At 43.2% G+C, this 25024-nt stretch overlaps 1 long non-coding RNA gene across 1 annotated transcript; it reads left to right on the top strand.

The window, feature by feature from the left end:
- The first annotated feature begins 848 nt into the window (after nt 1–848).
- LOC129620597 (uncharacterized) lies at nt 849–24788 on the top strand. The gene is made up of 4 exons (XR_008698589.1): nt 849–938; nt 12747–12955; nt 24083–24149; nt 24656–24788. It is a non-coding gene; the product is annotated as an uncharacterized LOC129620597 (long non-coding RNA).
- Nucleotides 24789–25024: the final 236 nt, after the last annotated feature.

Here is a 25024-nt window from a genome sequence, read left to right as displayed (position 1 = left end):
GCATTGCAGGTTCAGAGAATGAGAAAACAATTGATGGGGGGAACTCAAAGTTCCTTCCGCACCCCTGCCAGCGCCATCTGATTTCCAGGGTTCAGATGGACTCCCTATCACTGTGTGAGTACGTTTACTGCTACAGCTCTGCTTCAGTTTCCTTATCAGAAAAACTGGGAAAATAATAGCGTTCCTTGATACGGTAACTGTGAGGAGGCAAATAGATAAAGCATGTTGAAGCCTTACCAGAGTATCTCTATGAAACACATAGAGTTCAATAAACGCTGTTACTGCCATTAATCTTCAGTCTCCCACGAGAGTATGGGTAATAAGGGATAGTATGGGAACAGTTTGTAAGAGCAGAGTCTCTAGACTGGAGTTGTGCCCTTGGGGGTGATCACTGAAGAAATGTGCCCTTGCAGGCAGATAACCGCACCTTCCTGGATACTCTGAGGGGCCTGGGAATGAGATGATCTCTACGCTCCCTGGGTGGTCCCTGTGTCAGCAGCGGTGACCCTGGTGCCATGGAGTAATTGGTGGTCGTGGGACGCTGATGTGGCATGAATACAACTCTAGAGCCACTCCCCACCACATTTCCTTGGCTGTGCTCTCTGTCTTCATTTCCTATCCACTCGCTTCCTTCTCCCTGACCAGTCAGAGGAAATCATCTCACCAAAACAATTAGTCTCCAGGGGCTAATCCTCCAGCTTATTGTCTCTCCTGAGGGTATTCTCATGTTAACAGGCACCTGAAGCAGTTTGGTGGAACAGTTCACGTGTGGCACTCTTTCCACTCTGAGGGAGCCTGCAGGCTAGGAGGAGGAAATACGAATAAGCATGATGTCGTCACAAGCATGAAGAGATACTAGCACAGAAGGCGGCCCAAGAAGCCTTTATGTGAAAGGTGGGACTTGTGCCGAGCCTTGGAACGTGGCTAGGATTTTGATGGTGAGCAGAAAAGAGGGCTTTGGCAATGCTTGGAGGTAGGACCGAGCAGTGTAGTTGGGATGATGAGACCAAAGGAGCTGGAGTCACATTGGGAAGCATTAATAATTTCCACTGGTGGAACCAGAAGTAGGGGTGAGGATGCTGAGGGAGGATGCAGGAGAGGCATTGCTCTCTTACTTGACTCCTTGGCTTCTAATTTGTGTACATACTCTTATGCTAGGAAGCTAGCATATGTATACTCCTATACAAGGAAACTAGAGGAAGTTTTAAGAAAACAGGAAATCCTACTAGCTAAACTATGTGTGGGTGCTAACAGTCGAGGCAGCAAGCATCTTCAGAACTAATTTATGAGTCTTGCAAAAATGTCTTAAATTTCCATCTAATTTAGCTTATATCTCATTGTCAATAAGAACAGAGTTTGATGCTCTCTTCCACTACATTGGGCTTAAAATGGCTTTCTGCTGCTTCCCAAATCAAGTCTGTCTACAGTGGATAAAAAACTGGCCCCACTGAGATATCTGTGACTTATTTATAGTGCTGAGTATTTAGGAGGTCCTCTTCAATTCTGGAATATCTTTAGCTCATATTTCTTTGAATATTTCCTAGATCGCCAGTTAGACAAATACTGGGTCTGACAGATTCATCCTTCTTGTTTCTTACCTGCTCTTTTATATTTCTCATCTCTTTTATCTCTTTGTGCCACATTCTAAGGTACTTCCTTGACTGAATTTCCCAGCCATCACTTCAACTGTTATGTATTTGGCTTTTCAGTCCATTCATTCAGATTTATATCTCAAAAGCCAAAGTACTAATGTCCATTATCTGTTCATCCTTTGATGGATGCAATCTCTGCTGGTGTCTTTGAGGCCGTTGATGCAACATATTCTAGAGCCCTGTTTCGTCGATTATAAACTCTTCTGTTTATAGTTCGTGAAATAAACTCCCTTCCACAGTATTGGCAGTCATCAAATATTTGATGAGTCTTAACTATATGCTCGTTTTTGTGGCTGAATTTCTTTGTCAGCTGGGCTGCTTCTGTTCCCCCACCTTTTGGGGAAGGACTAGAAGAAGCCAGATATTCTGCTGCAGATTGTACTCTCTTTTCAGGAAGAGTGAGGAAGGCATGCTACTAGTCAGAATACCTTAGCGCCGAGGCTGCAGGGCTTGGGTATATTCTGTGTCGCCAGCCCCACTCCTCCCTATCCATAGCTTCTTTGGGCAGAGCTCCACTTCAGCTGCCACTTGGTAGGAGGAGAGAAGAGGCCAGCTCTTCAATCTGCTGGTTGCCCCTGGTTCTCTCCAGCTTCCTTTATCCATGGCCTTCAGTGTGGAGCCCTACTGGGTTTTGTCCTGCTTATGGAGGGATACTCTTCTCTCCCATATGTATTTTGATTTGTTTCCTTCATTGGGTTGATCCCAACATTTTTTACAGTACCAGAATTTCTGGCCCAAGGAGGGCTACACTTCTTGTCTTATAATTCAGTTATGAAGGTAAAAACTATATTTTCTATCACTTTCAGAGACTGGGGGTGACAAGGAAAGGCTGTAGCATGTGCTTCATCCATCATCTTGAACCAGAAGCTTACTGAGGATATTAAAAATAAGGTGCCACTGATTTCTGAAAGCAGTTCCAACGAAGGTGCTCCAGTGATGTTTGTGGTATTAGACTGAGCAGTTAGGCTCTCAGGAGAATCACCTGTTTGGGCATGAATTGACTGATGTAGTAGTTAACTTAGCAGTCATGTGGCTCTGAGGCCAGACCCTGTGACACTGAAGCAGCATCGTTGATGTCGTAGGTACTCTAGACCTCACCTAAGGAAGGGTCCAGAGTTAGAAAGGGTAACATAGGAAGTATCAGGGGATGAAAAGCAAAAAAAGATACACTTGGAGACCCAGAAAAATAAACATAGGCTAGACATGGAGGTTAGTGTCCTGGCTGAAGGAAAGAGCAGAAATGCAAACACGTAAAAATGGCTTATCAAAGAATGGATGAAACACAGAACATGGGAGATTTTGGTCAGGCATAAGAATTCCAATAATAAAAATTTCCTCAAGGCAGGGTAAATGTGCAAAAAGGCAATGATTGAATCCTTGGTAAGTGATAGAGACAGTTTGAAAAAGGCTCCAAATGATCTGTGACCAGCTGGAACTTGGAAGTAAGACATAATCAGCATTGTTACAGTTTTTAATGACGCTGTATCGTTAATGCAGCTGTGTCACAGCAGGAAATAATTCACTTTCCAGTTCCGCCCCATACTGTGTGTGACTGGGGACAAGTTACTATACCACTCTGAGACTTCAGTGTCCTTGCCAGTAAGATGGAAATAAGAGAACCTTCCTTGCCTTGAGATAGCATAGGTGAAATATCTATATAACCATAAAGTGATATAATCAAATGGAAGGCATGATTTTTCTGGAGCCTCCTTCTAACTCTCTAGGACTTTAGGAGCAAAGCAGAAACTAACCATCCAGTGATCCCTGAAAGGGAGACAGAAAGCGTCTCCAGCTTCAGCTAAGCATTCCAGGGGTCCCTACAAGGTTCTGATATGCTACCACCACTGCACCAGACACATTCTCCCAAATATTCCACTCCTTCAGTGAGAGCCTTCTCTGCTTCTGCCAGGTGATGGCCATGTGAGGAACATGGCTGACAGGTCCAGGTTGAGCTAGAGCTCGCGACCCAAGAATGAAGGCAGGCCCTGAACTAGTAAGTATAAAAATGAGATGAAGTTTGTCTCAGGGAGCATGTTGGGCCCTATGTAACTTCCAGATCTTCCAAGTCCTCCAGATGAGGTCAGGTGCCCCGCTTAAGCTGAGTCTTAAAGATAGCAGGTATTTACCAAAAGAAAAAAACCACCAAGCGGTGACCTATTTCAGGGAGATAGAACTGTGTGCACGACACCCCTGATGGTTAAGAAGACAGTACTTGTGCCAAAAGCAGGGAATCTCCCTCTTTCCAAATTATGCAGGCATAATTCTGGTAATCAGGAGCAGGTGTTATTTGTGCTGAAGGTCTCTGGAAGAGTAAGGCTGTAATTTCTTGCATGGTTTCTTGATCTGTCAGGGGAGTGAAGGTGGGGGCCTAGACCCAGGTGCATGTGGGCTCCCCTGAACTGACTTCCGCCATTTCTCATTAAAGTCACTCATGACATGGGCCACAAAAATGAGTCCCTGTCTCCATAAAAACCCAGTTAAAATAACACAAAGGAATCTTTACTCAACAGAATATTTGAGAATAGATTTTTCAGTCTGCTTGCTTGCAAGTGGGTAGGGAGGGAGGAATTTTGATCTTCCCACTCCTCAGGACTGGCATCAATGCCACTGTTGAAAGTTTGGAAGCCCTTAACCCCCTGGATGAAGGCTGTCCCTGGGGCCGAAGTTCAGTTGAGACAAAAGTTGTGACTTGCCTGCTAGTGATGCCAAGTTCTACATGCAAGCTCTTATCAGTGGTCCTGAGAAACCAGGTCCAAAGGGTATGGAGGAAAACTTGCGCTTGCTATGACAGGATATTACTTCTGGATGAGCACCCTGGACACGACAGGCTCTGTGACAATGGGTGAAAATGTGTTTGCCAAAGAGCACTTTTCATACTCATGCTGCCGCTATAGGAAGCAGTCATTAGCTTACACCATGGGAGCTATCCTCCTGAAAATTAGGGCCCCAGAAATGATAAAGTTGTCCCCAAAGTTCAGCTGAGTTCTGAGTATCATTCCCCAGTTTTATGGGAGCCATAGCTTTGCTCCCATGGAACTAAGCTTTCAAAGGTTAATGTTTTCCACAATAGCTACTTATTAGATAAGGCAGTGCATCTGTATCACCAGGGCAGAGTTCAAAGTGGGTACTCCCAAAACAAGGGGTTCTGTATAACTCATCTATGAGGAGCATCAGGTCTAGAGATATTGCTGCCCACCCCCACCCCATGCAGGGAATATCAAAATGGAAAAAATAGAGATATAACCTACTGCCAGCTTAGCTATTACTCTTCAGGTCTTATGAAAACTACACAAAATTCCATATACAAACAAACCAGGAGCAGGTTTAATAGCTGTATTTATGAAGCTCCCATTTCTATGAAAATCAGATTGCAGGCAATGGTTCTTCAGAGCTGATGATTTGTGGTGCACACATGGGAGGAAGATATGCACCTCAACTCACCCTTTAGGTCCAGCAGGTGAGATGTGGGAGTCAAGGCCCCCCCAGATCATCCTCAAATCACCTCTAAACATTCTGATCCAGTAGAAGTCATAGGCTTTGGCCGATGTCTTAACTCCCCAAGATACCGTTTAGTGGGCCTGTAACCTTGGTTGGGCAAGTTATGTAACCTCCCTGAGCCTCAGGTTCCATAGCTGTGCAGTAGAGGTCACACCTACCTCCTATAGTGATCAGAAGGGTGTTAGAGTTCATTTCCTTAGAGTGCTGGGTAGAAGGGCTAGCACATATTCATTCCCCCATCAATGAGAGCTAAGCAATATAAACAATAAAATAAATGTCTTTCAAAAGACAGAAATGTCAAGGAGGAGAACACATTTCCTAATGGGTAGAAAATCGTGAACTGGTTGGTTTACCCAAAACAGTCCCACTTTATGCCTATTGTCCCAGTGACATCACTAATAGCACTCCCTTTACTCAAAAACTCCCCTGTTTGGCCAGTACATTTTCTGGTCACCATAATTATGAATTTCAGGTGTGCTTTCAGACGTGCTACCTGAAGCATCGAAACAACAGGGGTTGAAGCTATTCACGACAATAATGGCTACCTTTTATAGAATGCTAAAAAACTTTACCGTGTTGTATCTAAACCGCACAACTGGTCCCGTAATGATTTATTATTATTACGTCCATTTTAGAGATGTAGTTTGAAGAGATTAAGTGACTTGCCCAAGAGTACAGATTTCACCAAGTGTAGAGGGTAGGTGATGGCCCCAACTTCCTGCACTTTGGGGCAGGCCTCTGTGTGCCCTTCAGTCTGGAGCAAGGCAGAGCAGGCAGTGACTCTGTCAGAGTGATGAGAGCAGCCCTGGAAATTCCCCTTAGCAATGAGGCTGGTCTCCATGACCTCCAGGGCCTGGACCACAAAAACCCCTGGGGAGGGCACAACTCAGATGACTGTTGCCTCTGACAGAGCAACAAAGCCAATGGCAGCTTTGCCTCCAGGTTGTGGTGTGGGGAATCCAAGCAGGGCTTGAATGTTTGAACCCTCTGCTCCAGTGCCTGAGCCTAGGACATAAGATCAGTCCCAACATCACTATCTTCGTTACTGTCCTTTCCTCTGAGTTGTCATCTCAAAGTGTTAGCTCATGTAAAAACAGCAGCAGCACATGATGGTCAAGTCCTCTTTCTCTGACCTTTCCTGGTGTCTTTTAGAATCAATCTCAATCTATGGATCCCAGTACTACTTGTGGATCACACTGAAGTGACTTAGCAGCAGCAGCATGTGTACGTATCGGTAAATGTATACACATGTATGCATGTGTGATCATAATAACTAACACTTATTGAGCACTTACTGTGTGCCAGACACTGTTCTATGCACTTTGTGGGTAATATTCTCACTTAATCTGTATACCAGCTCTAGGAGGTAGGCACTACCAGTACTGAAGTCCAGAATCTACCAGTAGCTTGCCCAAGTTCACGTAGCTGCTGAGTGGCAAAACAGAACGCAGATCCAGGAAGTGTGGCTCAGAAGCATGCCCTTGCCCACTCTGTGGCCCCTGCTTTCTTCTCTCTCCTCTCCTTTGTAGCGGACAGTAGCATTTCATATCCTACTTACTTCCACAGGCCTGGAGTCTCCTTAAGCAAGCACTAGGTAGGCCAGGGGACGGGACAGCGTTGCCCTCCTTCAGCTAGGATTGTGCGCTTTCCAAATCACTGTCTCTTCTCTACAAAGCTTTCCAGATTTTCTCACCCTACAGTCACCTCCCCTTTATTTTCCTTTATGGCTGCAGCCAGCTTTTGGTGTACATTTTTGGTGACATTTCTAGCATGTCTTTTATCCCAATGCAACCCAGGTCCGGGGGCCTCTGTGTGCGTGTGACTTGGGGCATGTGGCTTGACTCTGAGATTAGATTGTAAACTATCCTGCCTCTTGCCTCCTTCCCCTTCTAGCAAGACCTCTATTAGCCTATGCAGCACATTTCTGTGATTTAGGAAAAAACCACCTTAGGAAGGATAAACTTTGGAAAAGGTACTCCTTCAGGGGAACGTGGACCGCATTCCAGGCCCTCCAGCTCCCTGCGCTTCTTCCCCACCCTATCCCATGCCATTTCCCACCCTGCACCAGCCTCCCTGTACCTGGCAGTAGGGCTAACAAGGAGGTGCTCCATGTATATCTTTTGGCTGTTTGTAATTCTAACATAGGGGCCTGTTAAAATTGTTACAAAGATTTATAAAAACTAAGAGGACTATAAGGGTGATTTTCCCTTTAAAATGTAAATCTGGTTTATCCAATTAGAAGATATAAAATCAAAAAAACAAACAAAGAAGCCAGCATTTAAACGAAAGACTGCATGTCCAAGGAACCAAAGTTGGCTGCAGCAAATGCTGCTCACGACAAATTTGACAAAAGCTTGAGAAAGTAGGAAAGTCTCAGTACCACCCTGCCATTTACAAACCATGGCAATTTAGGAAAATCACAAAATCTCTCTTCCAGCCCCAGATTGTGCATCTGTAAAATGGGACTAATGATGCAGCACCCCCTACCCCCCACCCAATGAGAGGGCGATGTGATCGTTAGAGGAGATAGTGGTTAGTGAAAACATCTATGGAGTAATGGTAGGCAGAGTTAGAATTTAGGGTCACTATAGCCAGGAACATTTGTTAAGTAATCACTAAAGCAAAAAAAAATTTCTTTTTTTTTTTTTTGCATGAACAGTAAGAGTGCATGCTTTACATATGCATCAGTTTCTGGCAAACACTTAAGCTTAGGAATAATTGGAGATAGTTGCAGCATTTTGGCGATGTTTAAGAAAAGATGGCATAAGGAAAGAACCTAGGGAGAAACACATTCAGCTCTTCAGTTTCCAGGGGGATTTTAGTGGGTGACTTGGGCACTGCACATAGCTTCTTTTGGTTCCAAGACAACCAGCTCCTTTGCTAAGGGAGGCTTCATAGGTTGAGGATGGGGAGTGGGCAGTATTATCAGGGCTGGAGAAGCCCAGAGTGGTAGGACAGTTCTCAAATGGAAGAGTGCTAAGCCTTAGAATTAAGTCTTTCTGAATGGCTTTGAAAAGGAGTTAAAAGAGGGAGTTATGGTGCAGGTACCAGCATTTCAGCAGATTGGAAAGCACTTTAGAGGTAGAGATGAATGCCAGACAGATGGGGAGAAACTATGGGAAGCTGGGGGAGTGGGCAGAGAGGAGGCTGAGGGCTTTCAGAGTGGGCAAAGACAGGCGATGCATTGCATGGGGGAAATGACCCACATTATGTTTATGATTCATTCATCCATTAACTTTTCTGGAACCCTGAACTTCAACTAAGTGCAAAGCATGGTGTTAGGATTCCAGTTCGGGTGGGTGGAAGGTGTGGGAGCAGGTAGGAGGGACACAAAGAGAATATTATCTCTGCCTTTAAGAAGCTCCTGATACAGCTAAAGAGAAAGACACAAATACATATAAAAATAGCAAGGTTTTATGTGATAAACTCCGCATGAAAGGAGTATGCAAATTACAAAGGTGGAACAGCAAATGGATTACTCTAGACAGAGGAAGGAGATGGGAACTGGGAATTGTCTCCCAGATAGACAGTCCTGGTCTTGTGGTATTATTAGGATTCCGCTGGAATTAGATGGTAAAATGCTCTTGGTGACAGCGTAGGACCTGTATTCAGATACATTCTGAATTATCTGTGTACATCTGTATACATTGGATTATATATCTGTATAATCCAATCCACATCATGTATGAATTAAACCATGTTATTATTTGATCCAGTGTGGCTAAAACTGTCTGGCCCCTTTTAAAAGGCTACAGCATGCACATATAAATAGCTTACAGAAAGGTATTGGAACCAGCAGAGTAGGAATGAGGTTACCATGGGTTTTCAGGATACAAGAGTCATTTAGAGGCTCCTCCAAGGTGGTGCCTCAAGCTATTCTGGAACTAAGAAATTGTTAATTCCAAAACCAAAGGAAGGAGTATATATAAATCTTATTTATAAATGAGCAATAAGCATTGTTAACATGCCCTACCAGAACTTTGTTTAAAAAAATGAAAAGATGCTTTTAATTAATTGTTAGGTCAAGAAAATAAAGACAATAAATATACTTCTTTCACCTTATGACTATTTTTCAGCTGTTTTAGTTTGAAGTGGCTATTTCATCAGAGATGGCACAATGCCTTGACATAGTTAACTACATAATCACTTGTGTTATATACGACTGGCAATTATATTGACCATTTGAATGAAGTGCTGTAGGGATAAAGCGGAGGGAAAGAGTCATTCTCCCTGGAGTATGGAGGTCATCATTCTCTTCATGTCTTGACAATAAAGGGATTGGAAGCCTAAAGAGGAAATGAAATTTGTGAAAGTAGCAGGAGCTTCTAGCAAAGCATGGTAAAACGGCTGAGCAGTGTTGAGGATACAAACAAGGTTGGCAAACATGAAGTTAGCATCACGCCCATATACCCACTTGTGCCATATTCTCCAGTAATACTGATCTACTCAGGCACAGGTGTGTATATATATATATATATCTGTGGGGCTTTGCCGGGCAAGGGTAAGCAAAAGGGGCGCCATGGACTCAGTAATGTTTTGAGGCTATTATAAGAAGAACTATGGCTTCTAGGCCAGATTCAGAAGAAGCTCAAGATAGGAGGAAGTTCAAAGACATAGAGAAAGTGGTGATGGCACTGGCTTAGAGATCTCGGTGAGGCTGGAGAATATTTTAGTGAGGGGACTTGAGTAAATGAGCTGGAAGGTGATGAGATGATGAGGATGGGATGTCAGAGCGGGTGCAGTTTCTGATGATGACAAGGTTTCACTTATGCCTCTCAAAGTGTGCTGAGGTGGAGGAAGAAGGTCACTGAAGGTGCAGTCATCAACAAACTCTGCGGCCAGGCTGTTGCTTTGATCAGCACTAAGGACGTGTAGTCGGAGAAGGTGATGGCACCCCACTCCAGTACTCTTGCCTGGAAAATCCCATGGATGGAGGAGCCTGGTGGGCTGCAGTCCATGCGGTCGCGAAGAGTCGGACACGACTGAGCAACTTCACTTTCACTTTTCACTTTCATGCATTGGAGAAGGAAAGGGCAACCCACTCCAGTGTTCTTGCCTGGAGAATCCCAGGGACGGGGGAGCCTGGTGGGCTTCCATCTATGGGGTCGCACAGAGTCGGACACGACTGAAGAGACTTAGCAGCAGCAGCAGCAAGGACATGTAGTGCCTTAGGGTAAAGTGGAGAAGAAGACCCGGAGAAAGAGGCCAAAGGCTTCAGTGAGGAGGGAAGTCAGGGTAAGGGGGTGGACAGTGTGAACCTCAAGGCTGGTACAGTATTTTAGAAAGAAAAAGAGAGTGATGATCCAGAGGCAGCACCCAGGTTCTGGACACTGAAACTGGAGATTGTACCATTGAAAACAAACCCTCTGCTTGAGAGGGTAGAAAGGAAAACAGTGTCCTCAGGGGTCAGAGATGGATTTCAAAGGGTCACTGGGGGAAGAAGAAGAGTTTGGTGTAGTCTGGCAAAGTAGGCAATGGGAACTGGGTGGGGGCAGCGGGGAGAGGGCATGCAGAAAGTGGTAGCAGTTTCTGAAATCGCAAGAAAGCTTAGGGACAGCCGTGGTGCGCCTCTCAGTGAAGTCTGGGGCTACTTACTACCCTCAAATGAGTTCAGCTGTGTCAGCTTTGGATACTTTGTAGATGGCAAATTATGATGAGCATGGTTTCCAGATTATGCTTTCTGAAGCCCTTTATGTCACTTTAAAGTGCATGGATGAAAAAATTACACAAAACAGATGTAGGATTGGACCACTAGTCTTACAAAAATAACATATAAGTAATCAGACATCGAAGCCAATTGATTTCTTTTTATGTTAAGTCCTATATCATCTGTCTTTCCAGTCTTCTCCCCTGCTATTTGCCCTACACTCCACTAGCTGTCGGAGAAGGCAATGGCACCCCACTCCAGTACTCTTGCCTGGAAAATCCCATGGACGGAGGAGCCTGGTAGGCTGCAGTCCATGGGGTCGCGAAGAGTCGGGCACGAATGAGCAACTTCACTTTCACTTTTCACTTTCATGCATTGGAGAAGGAAATGGCAACCCACTCCAGTATTCTTGCCTGGAGAATCCCAGGGATGGGGGAGCCTGGTGGGCTGACGTCTATGGGGTCGCAGAGAGTCGGACACGACTGAAGCGACTTAGCAGCAGCAGCCACCAGCTATACCAGACTAGCCCTAACTTCCCAAGCACACAGCCCACATTTGAGCCTCCTGTTGTGTGTGATGTTCCTCCATCCAGTATAACCCCTGGGCTGGGGTCAGGTTAGTTAGTGTTACCAGGTTTACCTTTATACCCTCTCCTCATTAAATCAGCTGAGCATTTTCCATTGCCTCAGAAAAGCAGAATGCAGAAGGAAAAAATACTTTCCTGGCTTTTGAGTCTCAAAATCCAGGCCCTATAGAGGTAGGGAGGACTGGCCACAGTGGTGGCTTTGGGAAAAGGTTGGGTGATAGGAGTGCCTAAACCTCCTCCTCCCACATAGAGGTGAAGCAGCCTCAGGCTGGAGGAAGGGGGAGAGACGGAAGAGGAGAGCTGACAGACAGGAGGTGAGCTGCCTGCACAAGCACCCCCGAGGCCCTGCTTCCGCCTAGGCTGTCCGCAGGAGTGGGACACAACTGGCCTGCTCTTGCATTTCCCCCACTAACCAGAGTTTCTGTTATTAACCCTCCCAGCCCGCTAACCTGTCTCACTTTGGCTTACATTATGCTTTACATTTGTTTTCACTGCGGTTATTTAAAGGTTTGGACACCTGAAGTTTTAAAAGCCCAGATTTCAGGCCTCTCTTGAGGAAAACTCAGATCGGCCCACACTGGACCCACAGTCCCTGTGGCCAACAGGCTGTTGTCTCTTTCAATGGGGCTGGCATTCCCCTACTTCCTTTGATAATTATCTGTTATTCTCTGACCCAATGCCTGCCTGAACTTTTTGGCTCTAGAGCCTCAGATCTCTGATGCCCAGTGAGCTAAGTGCTAGGCTACAGGCTGGCATACATGACCAGTCTTGATAAGTCTAGTTATAATATAATGTCAGAGACAAAGCTAATCTACCTTCCCCCAACACTGAGAAAAATAGCTGGTTTCCTCAGTGGAAAGCTGCAATAACCCTCTGTTCTCTCCCCAAGTCTTCCCATACTCGGCAGAGGAAAGACTTATCTTTCACCTTGCAAAAAATGCCATACTCCAAGAAAAGCAAAGACAAATATGTGATACGCTCTCACAGGTCACAGTGATTTACATCCACAGACAGAGCAGGGCAAACACTGGCTCAGCCTAAGAGGCTAAACCGCACACCCAAGGTCCCAAATTAGTGGTAGAGTTTAGAACCCAGACCTCCTCTCTTCCCAGCCAGAGCCCTTGAAGACTAGACTGCTTCATTCTGCCTTGGAAAAGGGCTGGTGGGAAGCCCTTCCCCTGGGACCAAAGGAAAAACACTCCTACCAGTTCATTCTCCAACCACGGAGTCAAAGATTAGGCCACAAGTTTGATCATATCCCAACTCACTTAATGAAATTTTCCAAGTTTATTTTTACTTCTAAACACATGTGTTTAACAGATATGTTTCTAAAAAGAGCTCCTATCTGCTCTCATTCTTTCAGAATAAGTTTTCTAAAGCTGATTTGGACTACCTGGACTGTGTAAAGACAGCTGGAGGCACAGAACTGACAAATCAACGAGATACTGCTAATCTCTGATGGGCCTGGGCACACGAAGGTTTTCCAGGCCTGCTCTTCCCTTCTGCTCTTTTGTTGAAGCTGGATCATTGCGTAGGAGCAGTCATTCCGGAAGGAAGGACTAGGTATTGAAGGTGAGCTCAATACATTCTACTACTCTCTCTATGGACTTGGCTGTTGTCATGGTTACTTTTTTCAAGATACCACATTGGGACTTTCACTCTTATTCCACACTGGAGAGGAAATCAACAAGCATGGAAGTCTGCATCCAGAGGGATCTCAGGAAAGCAAGACTTTCCCTTGCTTCTATCCTGATAGAGTTCCTGTTCTGTAGAGCGAATGTGCCCTACATTCCAGACTTCTCTTGACAATGCTCCACTGTCATTGAGTCACACCTTTCCCCTGCAAGTGGTGGGAAGCTCTTAGGAGCAAAATTGGCCCATCTCCTATCATGGTGGCAGTCCACAGCTGCAGTGACTGGGCAGGCAGGTCGGGGAGGAGCACAGCAATCTCAGGCAGGCAGCTCCACAGCATAGACAGAATTTGCACAGCTCAGTGCAAAGTGAAAAGGCGGAGCCCCTTGGTCAAAAAGCAGGGAGGGAAAGGCATTTTCCTTTCTTCCATGGGCTTTCCACCTTTTAAAGTTTGCCATTTGCTGTTGTGCTGTCTTGGGCACAGGGATACTCTTAGGGCAAGCACCCTGTGATGACTCAGTCCCCTTGGCTGTGCACCAATCCTGTCCTTCTCCCATCTGTGCCCAGCCATGTTCACTGGGCAGGACAGAGGAGTGGGAAATCCGAAACTTGGGAAGTTGCAGGAGGCATGACCCTGTTTGAGCCAAGGGTCCAAGTTCCTGGTGCATTCACTGTCCCGTGGGACTTTGCTCACAAAACAAAGACTCAAAGATAAAATTGTTGAGTCAATATGGTGACTGCAGACCATTAAACAGCAAATACAACCCCTTTCTGAGCTCCAGGCTCTATGCCTCCGACCCCTGTGGTGTTTACCTAGGCAGCTAGTCTGCCTGCTCCCCTGTCAAAAGGGAAGGGCACTCCTTGTGCAGACCTCAGCCTAGCAAGCTGGAGTGCTCCAGGAAGCTTTAACTGCCACAGCCGGTTGTTACTAGGCATCTCTTTTTTCTCCACTCTCTCCAGCCTAAGGGAAAGGCAGATTCTAAATAGACAAGTAGGAAAGCAAAGTACTAGACTCACTCTTCCCTATGTTTCTTCTAGGGCACTGTTCAAATCTTTTTATTGTATTGATGGGATTGCATGGTTTACACTAGCTCTTATCTCTTTCCTTCATCCTTTTAAAACCACTTTACTGAGGCATAATTGACATATAATAAACCTCAAATATTTAAAGCATACAATCTTATGAGTTTTGACACGTATCTATGTATGAATGAGATCATCACCGAAATCAAGATAACATTTTCATCATCTTGTAAGCCATCCCGTCCTCTGCCTCATCCTTAACTACAAATCTGCTTCCTATCACTATGGATCAGTTTACATTTTTGAGAATCTTATCTCAGTGTAATCATATAATCTGTACTCTTTTGTCTGGTTTCTTCCTCTTAGCATATTGGTTTTGAGACTCATTTATGTCATTGTTCAGTTCAACAATTTGTTTCTCAATATTGCTGAGTAGCATTCTATTTTATGGTTAAACCAGTTTATCCATTCACTTGTTAATGAACCTTCAATTTGTTTCCCAGCTTTTTGGCTATTTCAAATAAGGCTACAATGAACACAGGCATACAAGAATAGAATGTGGCTGCGTTGTGTAGTAGCTATATTTTTAACTTTTTTAAAACTGCCAAATTATCTTTCAAAGTAAGTATCAGAGTTGCAGTTGTTCTACATTCTCACTAACACTTGATATGCGTCAGTCTTTTAATTTTAACCATTCTAGAAGTATCTGATTGTGGTCTTAATTAGCCTCTCCCTAAACCTAGATAGCATATTGAAAAGCAGAGGCATTACTTTGCCAACAAAGGTCCATCTGGTCAAGGCTATGGTTTTTCCAGTGGTCATGTGTGGATGTGACAGTTGGACTGTGAAGAAAGCTGAGTGCTGAAGAATTGATGCTTTTGAACTGTGGTGTTGGAGAAGACTCTTGAGAGTCCCTTGGACTGCAAGGAGATCCAACCAGTCCATTCTAAAGGAAATCAGCCCTGGGTGTTCTTTAGAAGGAATGATGCTAAAGCTGAAACTCCAATACTTTGGCCACCTCATGCGAAGAGTTGACTCATTGGAAAAGACTCTGATGCTGGGAGGGATTGGGGGCAGGAGGAAAAGGGGATGACAGAGGATGAGATGGCTGGATGGCATCACTGACTCGATGGATGTGAGTTTGAGTGAACTCCGGGAGTTGGTGATGGACATGGAGGCCTGGCATGCTGCAATTCATGGGGTCACAAAGAGTCGGACAGGACTGACCGACTGAACTGAACTGAATTACTAATAACCTTGAGCTATTTTTAGCCAGCTTACTGGCCATTCATTTATCTTCTTTTTTTTTTTTTTTTTAAACTCCGGCCCCCACACCAACCTGCTTCACTGAGCAGGTAAGAGGAGACCCAGCCCAAGTCAGCTGTAGAGGCCAGCAGGGCTGGGCCAGCCATATATCTTCTCTTGTGAACTATCTGGTCAAATATTTCCCCTTTTTTGCTTTGTTTGCTTTGGCAGCACCATACAGCTTGCAGGGTCTCAGTTCCCTGACCAGGGACTGAACCTGGACCTGGCAGTGAAAGCCTGGAATCCTAACCATTAGGCCACTAGGGAACTCCCTCCCCTGTTTTATAAAATTGGTTTGTCTTATTGAATTTTAAGAGTTTTCTTTTTTCTTTTAAATGTTTTGAAATCACGTTTTTTGTCTAATATATGTGTTCCAAATATTTTCCTCCTAGTCTGTGGTCTGCTTTGTTTTCCTACTGTCTATTGAAGATCTAAAGTTTTTTAACTTTTGATGTCCAATTATTGATTTTTCTTCTGTGTTGTGCTTTTTATATGTATTCTAAGGAAACTTCATCACCTCAAGATTATATAGATTTTTTTCTCTTGTTTTCTTTTAAAAGTCTAGCAGTTTTAGGTTTTACATTTAGGTCTGTGATTCATTTTGAGTTATTTTTGTGTATGGTGTGCGTTAAGGGTTGATGCCTCTCTCACCCCTTACCTCCTTAACCATATCCAGTTGATCCAGCACCATTTGTTGAAAAAAGTTTTCTTTCCCCATTGAACTGCCCTGGTACCTTTGTTTAAAACTGGCATTATATGTGTAGGACTCTCTGGACTCTCTATTCTGTTCTAGGGATCTGTATGTTTATTTTTTGCCAATACCAAACTTTTGATTACTGTAGCTTTATAGAAAGTATTGAAATATAGCAATAAGGTTGGTAACTTGGAAGACAAATTCTCCAAGTTTCCCTGGCGGTCCAGTGGCTAAGACTCCGTGCTCCCAATGCAGGGTGTCCGGGTTCAAGCCTTGGTTGAGGAATTAGACTGAGAGTCCTTAGTCCTTAGTACCTGCTGTGACCGAGTTCTCATGCCACAACTAAAAGATCCTGCATGCTGCAACTAAGACCCAGAGCAGCTCAATAAATAACTTTGCCATGGAAGTGTACTTCTCAGATCTCCTTCAAAAGAACCTGCTTTTGGAAGTGTGGTTGATGACTCTAACTCTATGGATTCACCAGCAAGTTCACAGAAAGGCTATCTTTCTCTTGGTAGCTCCAACCAATGACTGAGTAGGGTGTGGGTATTCTGATAACCCATTCCGGCCAATGCAAGACTCTTCCAAAAGGCAATCTTTGCCTGGGGACACCCCTTTCCTAACTAAAACTCTCAATTACACTCTGGTCTGAAGCCCTTTGCACACAATTCTTCCCTCCTTGTCTCCTTTCATGGGTGCCAGACCTGCATTGGGATCTGACAGTGTTCTTGTCTGTTCCTGCTCCCTTTCCCACCTTCTCTCCTCCCCATTTTCCTCTAGAAATCTCTTGCATATCTAAATCCAGTCTCCCTGCCTGCTTCTCAGAGGTCCCTAACTGACCGTACTTTGGTTATTTGCATTTCTGTATACATCTTGAAATCAGCTTTGTTCTTTGAAACTCTAAACAAAAAGCCTGCTGGAATTTTAATTGCCAGTTCATTAACTCTACAGAACAATTTAGGCAGAATTGCCGCCTTAAAGATACAGCCTTAGAGCACAAATCTGATATATCTCACCATTAGATCTTCAATTTCTCTCAGCAGTGTTTTGCACTTTTTGATGTAGCAATGTTAAACTTTTTTTAATTTACTTATTACAAGTATTTTATGGCTTTTTGTATTGGAAAGGTTTTTAATTTTTTTTCAATTGATTGCTACTAATGTAATATAATACAATTGGATTTTGTATATTAACCTTGTAGCCCGAAACTTTGCTAAATTCATTACTAGTCTCTGTCGTTTTATCTCTGCTTTCCTCATATTTTTAAATAAAAATTTTATGGAATTGCAGTGCTCTAGTAAGAGTATGGTGTAGTTGAAGCTTCAGCCTTTGTCTCTCCAGAACTTCCCCTGCCCCTGACCTTCAAAAACAGTTTCTGAGAATCCTCTTAAGAACTGCAAGACACTAAGCAACACAGCCGCACAACCCACTGTCCTAGGGGAGTTGGTATGTACTGAGTACCTTTAACCATAATTTATAGGCATTTTTTCTTACCTCAGTCTTTAAAAAAGGAAAAAAAAAAAACAACTTGTAAGATAAGTAAAAGCAGTTCTATTTTAAAGATAAAGAAATAGAGGTTAAATCTCGATACTCTCTCACGGTTGATTTCTGGCTGAGGAAGGATTAAAATCCTTCTGTCTGACTCCCAAAGTTCATGTTCTTTCCTCCCCAGTCTGACTCAGCCAGACAGCTAGATATTAAAACAGATTGACGCTGATGGCCAGGTTTTTGTATTGACTAATTATGCATGCATCCAGAACATGGGCTTGCACGTCAGGAGGCCGGACTGGGCTCTGATGTTCCACCCCTCCTGGTTCACCAGCTTCCTGTTCCACCCATGCTGTCTTTTGAGGATACCAATGACTTCTCTTTCATTAGTCTGATGAACTGTTTGCCAGTCAGAAATTTTTACTTCTCTGCTGCTGCAGAGAACATCTTGCAACTATTTGCTTTGGGCTCTCTTCTAAAGTCTCTGGTCACCTTTTATCTGTTTTCTGTCCTAATTCCTTATTGTGACCTCTTTTCTCATTAATCACCCAGGGTCACCCAGTCTGCAGACTGAGGTCTTCTGTTTTGTCCCTCTCCATACTCATTCTTAGAGACACCCTTCCAAACACTTGTAGGAGCAAGACCCTTTTTAACAGGTCTGTCAATTGCCAAAAGGTGTGGTCCCAGGCTTCTTGGGTGTTCCAGAGTACCCCTACTCTTCATCTTCACATAAAACCATTAAAATATCTTGGAAATTCTAATGGCTTAGCATCTACATGATGTTTTCCAGGTTGCCCCCCACTCCCACCTTCTACTCTAAAAACAGCACAAATTCTTAAACCCCAAATATCTTGATTTATACTTTGGGGGACATATTTAATGTTTTCAAGGAATGTGTCCCACTTGAATAAGCACATTTATAATATCTAAACCTTACTGAAAGCCAATCCTACTAGGTAGCTAATTCCTAAATTTCTGTTATTTCTAGGGCTACCAGCATTATCTTTGTTTTCTTTCCTCCTTCCCTTCTTTCATCTAATCACAAAGCCTAGCCCATTGTTTGCTCTGAACTCATCTCCAGTTGGGTTTTATCCTCTGCATCTGTTGCCCAGGCGAGGACCATCAGTTCACTTCTGATTAGTTCAAGGATCTCAAAAGACTGATCTAGTTAGTAGTATGCCCAAGTTAAGATCAATAACACATGGACAAAACTCTTTCTCTGGCATTATTTGTCACAGATGTCTACAGTCTAGTGATATTCAAAAACCAGGAGCCTGAATCAGCATATTTTTATTGACTCATTTTCTGATCACTTAATTCACATGGCTTTGTCTGATTGCTAAGGTTTTCTGCCAGTGTCTTGTATCACCAAGTTTATTGTTCACATTATTCCTCAACATGGAACACCTTCGGCCAAGAGAAGAAACCCAAGGTTTGCTGGCCCTCTTATGTGAGCTGATCGTTCTCACCTCCATGCTTTTTGCCCATTTTATTCCACATGTCATGAATGCCAATTCTCTGTCTTCAATTTTTCCCTCTCATTGTAGACCCTAGTCCTATATTTTGCTATCCTAGGATTTCTTCTCTAACCCTTTCCAACCTTCAAAATGAATGTTCTAGAGCAAGTCTTTCAGAATTTACTTAGCAAATACTATATTTACATTAATCTAGCTCTGACAAGCAGAAGTTCTCACATCAACTGGAAATGAATATCATCAGGCTATAAGCTTCTTCAAGACGAGGACCATGTCTTATTTAACTTTATATTACCAGCATCTAGTCCAGTGCCAGGCACATCATTTAAGTGCAGTAAACATATATTGAATAATCAACTACCATTTTATGGTGGCGAGTTCCTTAAGTGAAGAAGTTTTAGCTTCCTAATATGGAAAACAGTTCTCACAATGCTAGCATCATAGATCATCAACATTAAATATGAAAACCCATGTAAAGGTCCTAGCACAGAACTTGGCACAGAGAGTTCAGTCCATGTTGAGTTCACACATTCCTGTCAAATTTTTAGAATTGCCATCACAATTGTCGAGCTCCCATAATTGCATATCAGGGTATTTCTGTTAGAGCCTTTTCTGGAGTAGTACCAAATTCAAGTGTGGGTCCAACAGGAGGAAAACAGTACCCTTTGTTATCAAGTTTTGGTGTGGGGCATGGCTGTGACATATCTGACATGCAGATATATGCTGGTTTGCCTTTTTAGGAGAATCTATAAATGCATAATCTGTTTGGATACTAGGCTTAATCATGGCAAGGACCAGTTTCGATCCCCTTACTTTTCATACAGGAGAGAAATTGTATGATCAGCAGGTTGAACAGCCTCTGAACGCTTCAGCGTGTTCACTGTAGCAATGAACTCTGCACGTGTGTTTCCATCAGGAAGAGTGGAAAATAGAATTCCTGAGGAGCTTTCAAATCACTTCCATAAACTTAAGAATTTTCATAATTTTGGAGTGGCAGTCATTCCTAAACTGAATTAGGCTCTCAGTTTTTCTATCTGTAAAATAGGGGTAATAGTTTGAACTCTCATCCTCTTCTTATTAATAATTATAATACAGAGGAAAGAGCACTGGACTGGGAGTCAAGAAGACTGAGTTCTATCCCTTGTTATGACTAGCTGCATAGACCTTGGGCAAATCACTTCAACTCAGTTTCCTCACCTCTAAACTGAGAAGTCTAAAAGAGGCAAACTCTAAGTCAGCTCCCAAGTCTCAATGGATGTACTTTTTAAGAATGAAGTGGCCCTCTTCTTCTACCAGGGATGCCAGATGAGAGGAGACTTTCTGCGCCCTGTATAGAGACAGGGACATGGCCTGTGCTGTCCGAGGCCAGTATTTGGCATCTATGTGCTGACCATATGTATCACAGCACCATGCGCCAGGCAGGAACTCAAAGAGTATGAGTGCGATTGAAGACAAGTACTCGAGAGAAGTAGAGGCATGTGAATTATTTGGATATCTTTGCACAAATATAATGATTATGTTTTGTGCAAAAGCAGAACTTATTATCATGCATTTTTTTTTCACATTTCCTAAGCTGCCCACTGGCCCTCTGATTTTTTGGTTGGAGGGATTACCTGTGGGTATACCCCAGTAGAGAAAGTCTGGAAAAAGAAGTGGAAAGTTGCCTGTTACATCTGTTGGCATGTTAGTTCTTCCTCCAGGGATGAACTCAAGTGTAGCAGGTGAAGAGCTGCCCCACTGGTATTCATTTGATGATCATGCCAAGTTCAAGGCAGATCATCTCCAACCCCAAACCTTTCTGGATCTATGTCACACCTTAGAATATGTATGTGCTTGTATATATTAACACTATCCTATTTCCCAACTACAGGGAAAGAACCACAGGATTTCCAGTCAGAGACTTGAGTTAGGCCTTGGGCAGGACTCTTCAGGTCTCTAAGCTGATTGATACAAGGATCAAAAGAGACAAGGGCATGTAAAGCGCTTTGTTCCAGGGTTAGTCACAGCTGTCCTGGCCCTCCCTCCTCTATAGATCTCCTCCTCAAATACTGTTTCAGGGAAGTTTTGTTAAATTAACTAAGATTCATCCCTTTGTTAGGGATATTTGAAGAAGGGGCAACCGTACGAACCAGAGGCTTTAGAACCAGACTGCACAGGGCACTGCTGTCCTGCAACTTTGAAGCAGTGTCCCTCGGAGGAAGCTCTGCTTTCGGTAGCATCATCTCACCCACCCCCACCCAAGCCCACCTGGGTTCTCTTCCCAGTCACTGCAACTTGGTGGCATGTCACTTGACCTGCTTCCCCTCTACCCATGCAGTCCCTAACTGTTGTGATCAGGGGCTGCCCCCTAGGGAGCCCTGCCTCAGGCTCTGTTCTCACAGAAAGGGTACCTCAAAGAGTCCTACCCCATTTGACTTGAGATGTGCATCATAGCAAGGAGGCCATATGTCCTATGGCTGCCAGTGCCACAGCCCAGCCAAGTGCCCCCTCCAATTCATAGCCTGTGACAACCATTGAAAATTGGGGATCTGAGTCACCCCAGAACCAGGGGTTAAGGATTCTCTGCTGTGAAAAGATGCCTAAGGCGTTACCACCAGCCCACCTACTAAAAACTTTTGCTTTATATTTATACTAAGACTAGAGGGACTATTTGAAGCTCAGTTTAAAATGGTAGCCTGTGCCATTGTGGCACAAGGAGAGTGCATGGGCTGGGGAGTCAGACTGGCCCTGAGTGGAAATCGCAACTTTACATTCACTGTTCAAGTAACCTCCTGGGGCAAATTGCTGAGCCCGGTTCACACACATGTCAAATGGAGCTGCTGATGCCTTTGCACAGTTGTTGTGAGGATTAAACAGAACTGCATATTGTAAAGCACCCAGCCTATAGGGGCTGCTCCGAAGGTTTTTCTCTTGCTCCCTTCTCACCAGAGAATGACCAAATTATCTCAAGTATGACTCATTTAAATTTTTTTCTGTTAAAAAGCCAATCATGTCATAATTGATCATTTCTAACTGACCATTTCAATTCAGGTATTAAGGTGTCCAGAGGAAATGGATTTGTTTGCAGTGCGGACCTCCCACCAAGCAAGACAGTTTGCCAGGGGGTCTACCAGCCGTTACCCTCCCCTCACAGCCCTCCCCACCCTACCAGCCCAATCCCAGCCCAAAAGTTGAAGGAAAAGGGCCATTAAGTCTGGCTGAAAATCCTAGACACCAAATAATTAGAAGCTTTTTGTTAATGAAACTATCTTTTTTCCCGGGAAGCCCTCACTAATGGAGAGGCTTATTTTGATTTCCTGGTTTATGATTTATATTGAGACCATTTGTGTATTTGTGTGTGTGTTTCAGAAGTAACTAATCCCAAAACAGCAGAACAAATTGCCTTAGTCTATAGTAGCCAGTCTGTTCTAAGTATCTCATTGTATAGCTCAGATTTTGTCATTGTCTGTCTTGGTCAGACAGCTCATTACAAAATGACAAGCTCTCCAGTGTTGTGGGCCCCTTTGTTTCCTTATGCATAGACAAAATGTAGAAGATGGAACCCTCAAAAGACATAGTGAATGGATCTGAAAAATCTTAAAGAACCACTGAAAAAACTACCACTTATAATATAAATGTTATCATATTTTTGCTTATTTTAATTCCCCTTCATATTTAGGAGACTGTGGTACGCTGTAAAATGGAAATACATCCAAACACAGTCCACACAAGTTATATCTTATAGTTATTTATCCAAGTTCCTTAAATCCACAAACAAGTTTTCGGAATAATGACCAGAAGTCCAGTAAGTCTTTAGTTCTAAAGGACAAAGCTATGTTTCTCTGTACTTGCATAGTACATCGCTTAAAAAAAAAACTTTCTGCAATTCAGTTTAAAATACCCAAGCTGCTAACTTCCAAGCAAAGCTGTCACAAGAAGGAATTCTTTCTGTCTGAAATTGGTAGCAGTAACAGAAACACAAGTCATAAGCAGCTTGTAAAATCAAGCGTGATCGCGTTGTGCTGATTAAGGAGCATTTTCTTAACCGAGCAATTGTAGGTCCCAAATTTTCTGGGACTGTCCTGATTTTGAATGCCCTGACCCACTGAACTCTGTATTTAGACTAAATATCCCATTTTCTGGTTTCAAAAAGGTGTCAGCACATGGTTCAATTTAAAGATAAGTGGTACACACAATTGTTATAAAAAACCAAAGTATCATCATCCCAACTTGTCTAATTTATTGAAACTGAAATTTTCTAAAGTCTCTTTGCTTAGATCTGTGGTATCTCTATAATCTTTCCAGGTTCAATTGGAAAAAATTTTATTTCACTCTTACAACACATCTTTTTATGTAACCCCCAAGTGGGATTATAATTACACAGTCTTAATTGATGGAGTTCAGATGAAAAAAATTGTTCCTCATCTCTAACTCCAAATTTCTATAAAGATTTAAAGCTACTCCTGGGTACCTGGAAAAAAAAAAAAAAAAAGGAAACAAGGCACAGATGCCTGGAATTTCTATTTTTAGCTTTGGAATGAATCTTTTCTTATGGTAATGAAAACAAATAGAAAAATGCTTGCTTTCGTGCTATGAAAGAGAGAAGAGAAAAACCGGTCCATACATACTTGCAAAAAAAAAGACCACTTGCTACTGGAATAGAAACTGGATTAAAAAGCTGAAGTTTAGAAGTAAAATTATTTTGATACTCCTTAAATATTTTAGCAGCTTAAAAATGCACTAGGAAAAAAATTCACATATTTCCCCCTAGCAGAGCATACCATTCGGGGTGATACTTGCACACTTCTCTATTGCCACACCGTGGAGTTTTTCCCCTCAAATGAAAACCGTCAGAAATAAACTCAGAAAAAGGAGAGATTGCTTCCCCCTTCCATCCTCATGCCAATAAAATATTTTAAGTGAACAGTTTTCTGATCACAAAATTCAAGTCCAAGTTGTTTTTAAAGATCAAGAAACAGTTATTTAATAGAATACATTCTATTAAAAGTTAGCCAAGACCAACTAACAAGACCTCAAAAAAGGAACATATTTCAAAGAATTTTGTTCTCTTCAATAGTTGCATGAGTTGTTTTTTTCTTTCAGGATAATGTGCAAATATCAAGGTTACCTGGGTCTGCTGGTCACTTCTAGTTTTGGACTCTTGAAGATGGTGAGTTTTGCTAATGATGCGCGGCTGTTTAAAGAACCGGGTGGCTTTTCTGGCAATCACTCTTTGTGTGCCATCTTTTATAAAGGTGCTTCTTGTTGCTAAGAGATCAGTTGCTTAGAGACCAAATCATTAAAAAAAATATATATGTCAGAGGCCAACATAAATTATAACCAAAATTTGTCATTTCAGCTCGCCCTCTTAGTGTTTGGCTTTTGTAATAGATCATAACGTACCAAGAGAAGCCAATTACTAATCACAAATAGAAAACGGACCATGAGGAGGAGAAAAGATCTGTGCGTATGCTCCCATGGACAGGGAGTAACACCGCTGATTCCCTGGGAGAGAGTTACAACCTCACGGGGCTCTCTGAAACTTTGACTCCTCATGGGGGGGGGGCGGTCTGAGATGTACATTTACGTACACACATATACCTGTCCCAGGTAAACTTGGGTGCAGTTTGAAATATGAAGACAGGGCAATTGTGGAGCTACTTTTGTCTTTTTCAGAGGAAAATTAAGAGAAAAAAGATGCTGCACTTGGAAAAATGTTCAGTTGGGAAACTGAAGTGATCTTAGCCTTAAGCCAGATATTTCTGTGTGTGAACAGCTGCCACGGCTGCAGGTCTGTACCATGCTGGGAGGAGGGAGCTGGTGTACAAATCTGCCTTTTATCTTCTCCCCTGTGCAGCACCATCAAGGAGACAGCAATAAAAACAATTGGTTAAGTAGCTAAGGTTTGGCCTTGGGGTTCTTTCTCTCCCACTGTGTGGTGACTTTGCCCATTGAGAGACTCTCCCCTCAAATTAGCTGTCATTCAAGTATTACCCCTCCCAGGGGGCATTTACATTTTAGGAATATATTTTTAAATGAAAGACT

The sequence above is a fragment of the Bubalus kerabau genome, chromosome 10 (assembly GCF_029407905.1).
Source record: "Bubalus kerabau isolate K-KA32 ecotype Philippines breed swamp buffalo chromosome 10, PCC_UOA_SB_1v2, whole genome shotgun sequence".
Taxonomy (NCBI): domain Eukaryota; kingdom Metazoa; phylum Chordata; class Mammalia; order Artiodactyla; family Bovidae; genus Bubalus; species Bubalus kerabau.
Note: the sequence above shows the minus strand (reverse complement) of the source record. Positions and strands in the feature narration are given on the sequence as shown.